The 4,515-nt window shown below is 40.6% G+C and overlaps 1 long non-coding RNA gene across 1 annotated transcript; it reads right to left on the reverse strand.

Moving 5' to 3' along the window:
- Positions 1 to 497: 497 nt before the first annotated feature.
- LOC110361289 (uncharacterized) lies at positions 498 to 3,219 on the reverse strand. Its single transcript, XR_002417806.2, has 2 exons — positions 2,850 to 3,219; positions 498 to 2,007 (listed from the first exon to the last, which is right to left on the reverse strand). It is a non-coding gene; the product is annotated as an uncharacterized LOC110361289 (long non-coding RNA).
- Positions 3,220 to 4,515: the final 1,296 nt, after the last annotated feature.

A 4,515-nucleotide genomic window follows, 5' to 3' on the forward strand; every position in this document is an offset into this window, starting at 1 on the left:
GCTTATTAGGTCACTAATATCATACTAACAGCACTAAAGATACCTGCGATGACCTGGCTTCCCTCCTTTTTGTCTTGGTTTTCTGTGCACCACATTCCCCAGAGAGTCCAGTCTCCAGGTTAAAGATCCGTTTGCAATCCATCAATAAAGAGGGCTATGTGAAAACAGCAGTATTTTTGAACACCTGTAAAATATAATTCATATTACTTTGGGGAAGAAATGCTTCAAGAGGACTGGAAATATGAAAAAAGAAAAAGTATTTATGAAAAATACTTACATTTTAAATAGTCCTTTAGGTAACTAGTTTCTAAAAATCATCTCTGCTTCAATATAAACATTCCTATCCATCTATATTGCCAGATATTAAACACCAGACGACTTCCACCACATTTTATCTAGTGCAATTCTGAGTGCTTCACTCACATACCCCAAGTAAGCATTACAACCAGGCAATCTTTTTATTCACAGCCATAATTTAAGAGGACAAGTACAACAACTGAAATGTCATATCTTAATGATTTATTTAGATATTACTGGGTGAGAGATGGATGACCAAACCAGATGCAGGACAAGCAGGCACACTGAAATATTCAAAACCATTTTTTACAAAAGATTCTGCAAAACAGCCCCATTGATTTCAGTGGATGCTCTCACAGTGTGCAGGAGCACACTTTCACAGAATATCCACCCAGCTGCATTTCAGACACTGGCACGGGTTTTTCTCTGGATACCAGGAATGTAGGCACCTACCCAAAATTAAGAACTGCAGGAAACTTTCCACATATGTAACGCAGCTTTCAGCGCAGGCCATTCAATTCAGTGACAAAGCTACAGTTTTTTGGAAAGAATAAACAAATACTACTTTCTTTAAACAATCAGGGTGCCTCCACTTTCACTCTGAAAACTTCAGTTGTGTCTAAAAGACCAAAGGGAACTCAGACAATTTAGTTGTAAATCATACTTCAGAAGTACAGCAAGAATGGACACTTTTACACATTTACAGCCCTCCTTTCAGAATCTATTTTGCTATTACACATTGCAAATGACTTGGTGGAATTATAAATCATATTCTACTAATACTTAATCATCACAACTGCAATAATATTTAAGCATCACAAAAGGTTAATATTCTGTATTTTTTGCAAGACAGACATGAAAGTATTAGAAGACATTCCTTTATAACACATATAACATGGCATAACAAGTATTATTTATTGTACTTGTTTCAAATATAGTCTAGACTTCAAAGTATCATAGCATTCATTACAAATAACAACCATGGGAAAATCACTCAAATGTCACAAATTTTAATCTAAAAATTGAAAATTAATTGAAGTATCTGACAACCATGACCTGTATAAAAACATCTATTCTGCTGGAAAAGTAGATTAGGTGGGGGAACACATCAAAAAGAACACATGTAAAGGTTAAAGATAAACTTTTAAGAGAATCATTTTAGATTCTCTGAGTTTTTGTCTGAGATTAGTATAAATGAAAGTGCTATTAAATAAATGTTTGTATTTTCTCCCATTTATTTAGTGTAAAGCTTTGATGGTACCTGATGACAGATTCGGACTGATCCAGCTGCAGCAGGAAATGGAAGAGCAGAACTACTACTATTTTGCATCACTACACCATTTTATATCTGGTCTTGCAAAAGCTTTCTGACCTGGGACCTGAGCCACAGGACAGATGATAGTGTGTGAGCTGGGACTTTAGTTAGCCATATTCTCTATCTGGACTCTTTTTTTTCTTACAGAAGCAGTGCAACGTACTTAAAACCTGAACTCACGGCTCAGTCATTTTGTTTTAAAGTGACCCTCGAGCCCCTGTGTTCTCCCTTTCAAGAGACTCCAATTTAGGAGCATTACAGCTTATTGCAGCCTCCAGATCTTAATCTTGAAGGGATGTTTTCTGTTTCTTTTTATAGCTTGAAAGGTGGCACAGGACCCATCCAGCCGGTCCAAGAACTGCCAGTGAAAATGCTGAGAATCCAACGATCGTCTCCTAAATTAAAGGAAATAAGGATTAATAAAGCTAAACCAACCGGAATGCTCCTAGGGTAAGCAGTCTACTGCCAACAAAATTATATCATATTATTGAACTTCTGCAGCTATAATCTCAGAAACTTGACAGATTCTAAAGGAAAAACAATCCACAGAGGATTGTTTTACATGTTTAGACTAGTAACATGTTTACATGTTTAACTAGTTTACATGTTTAGTACTAATAACCCATGCAGCTGGAAAAAAATTTCTCTTACTCCATGCCATGCACTGACACATTTAAAAGCATAGAACACACATTAAAAGAGAAGGTAAATTTCTCATTTTCCAACAGAGTCAGTACATTTTGTGCCTATTTCCTGAGCTTTTTATTAATAAAATCTTTGTAAAAATAGTATTATTTGCTTAGTAGTTACAGTAGTGCAGCTCACCACTAATAACATACAAGAACTTCAGGTATCTAACTGACACCAGGAGCTGTTATTATAGAGGAGACAGATGCTGCTAAAAAGTTATGTGTCTTCTATAATCACAGAGTAGTTGTGCTGGGGACTATAATCAAAACTTATTAAAAGGGCACTCCACAGAAATGGGAATTTGTGACATATGTCTCTGTAGGATGCTGTGAGAGCACTCCTTTCAATCTAGGAGGTGGGGGGAGAAGAACTTCTGCAAGGAGTGGAGGGGTGTTCCTGAGGAGACCTAACTTCTAGCAGGGGTGAAGAAAACCTATATTGTACATATGGGAAAGAACAGTGAGAGGAAACTCCCTGAGAAAACAGAGCCCTACACCCAGATGGTGGATGAGGAAAGGAAGAGCAAGGGCACAAAGACACAACTCACCACCAGTCCCACTTTCTCCTCGGGTGGGGAGCTGTGGATGCAGTGGCTGTTCCAACGGGCAGACCCGAAGCGGAGGAGTCGGGCACCACAGTGCACTATAGGGCCCATCGCTTTACCCCAGTGAGGGGCCAGCACTGCTGGGATACCCTGACCAGCTTCCCAGTCCTTCGTGATTTTCTGCTGCTCAAAGCCTGTAGGATGCTGAATTATTTCCAGTGAAGGCAAGGAGTCCTTCTTGACAGTCAAGTCCCTTCATTTTTATGTTGGCTGCAAGAAGCACCAATACAAACCAGAATACCCTGGGTAGCTGCTGTCCTTGGGCAAGCACGAGCAGGAGTGTGTGTGTGTGGCTGCTCGCTGGGAAAGGAGCACCTTGGGGTGATGCAGTCACCTCCCACCGGTACCTCAGTGATGCTGCTGAGCCCAACAGATGGGAGGAGTCTGTCTCTGCTGCTCATGCTGTGAGGCAAAATGGAGAAAACGCTCTGTCCTCCCATCCACTGGAGCTTTAACAGTCTTCCCTCCCCTGTATTCACAGGCATGTGAATGACCAGTACCTCAAAAAAAAAATTTCCCTGGCCTCCACTGCAGAGAATATCTCCTTCCTCCACATTCTACCCAAAACATCTCTAATCCTGGTGTACAAAGAATCTGTGAAGCAGCCTGCTGGGAGAGCAGCCACCCACAGCAAGGACAGAGCATCAGGTAGGGCTTGAAGCCACCTGCCTGGGTCCAGCATCAAAGCAGAATGTGTGACAGGGTATCAGACAAAGGCAGAAAAATGTTACCAGCATTACTGGTAGGAGATTATTTAAGAACAGCAATAGCTGGGCAGGCACAGAGAGGGATGTGTCCACTCCTCCACACACAGAGCTGGCTGAATGCTGGAGAGTTACAGTGCCATGGCACTAAGCACAGGCTTAGGAACTATTAGCCCAGGATCAGCACCATGCTAACTTGGCAACTCAACTTGCAAACTGGGACTGGTTTATAGCTACTTGGCTTTCACAAATGGCAATCAGACATTTGGCAGTCATTTTATTCATTTCTTCTGTGCTTTCTCCTGCCTTTAATTACCAAAAGCCTGAAGCAGACAAGTATTTCACCTTTCTGTAGGCTTCTCATCAGAGTACATCCTCCAAGCTCACTTCCAAGACAGCCTGCAATGCGGTGGTGGTGGTGAGAGCCTCAGCTTGAGGTTTTTTGACAACGTGCAGAATATGTTAGCAAGGTGTGAAGAGCAAAGAGTTAGCAGTCTACACAAACAAATAGCACATCAGTGATTAAACAGACATGTCTGGCGTGTATTTTACCAGTTCTGTGGTTTTGTTATCTCAGTAAATGTACTTGTTCCATTTTATGGAGGAAGAGATAAGAAGTTTTGTTTTGTTTTGGTTTGTTTTGTTTTGTTTTTCCTGTAAATCCTCCCCAAAAACTAAATATTCTACTGGGCTGTAAAAAGTACAGAATTTGTCCAGAAATAAATACGTCTGAGAGGTGTGTCTAAAGTAACCAGAGAGCAAAAGCCTGATTTGCATTCATCAGCTGTGGCAACAGCAGCTAAACATGCAGTAGATAACCCTAAGCAACCAAATTCCCTGAGACAGACCCACTAACACCAAGACATTGTCCTAAATATGTGACGTATAATATATTAAATTAACAG

The sequence above is a fragment of the Columba livia genome, chromosome 5 (genome assembly GCF_036013475.1).
Source record: "Columba livia isolate bColLiv1 breed racing homer chromosome 5, bColLiv1.pat.W.v2, whole genome shotgun sequence".
Lineage (NCBI taxonomy): Eukaryota > Metazoa > Chordata > Aves > Columbiformes > Columbidae > Columba > Columba livia.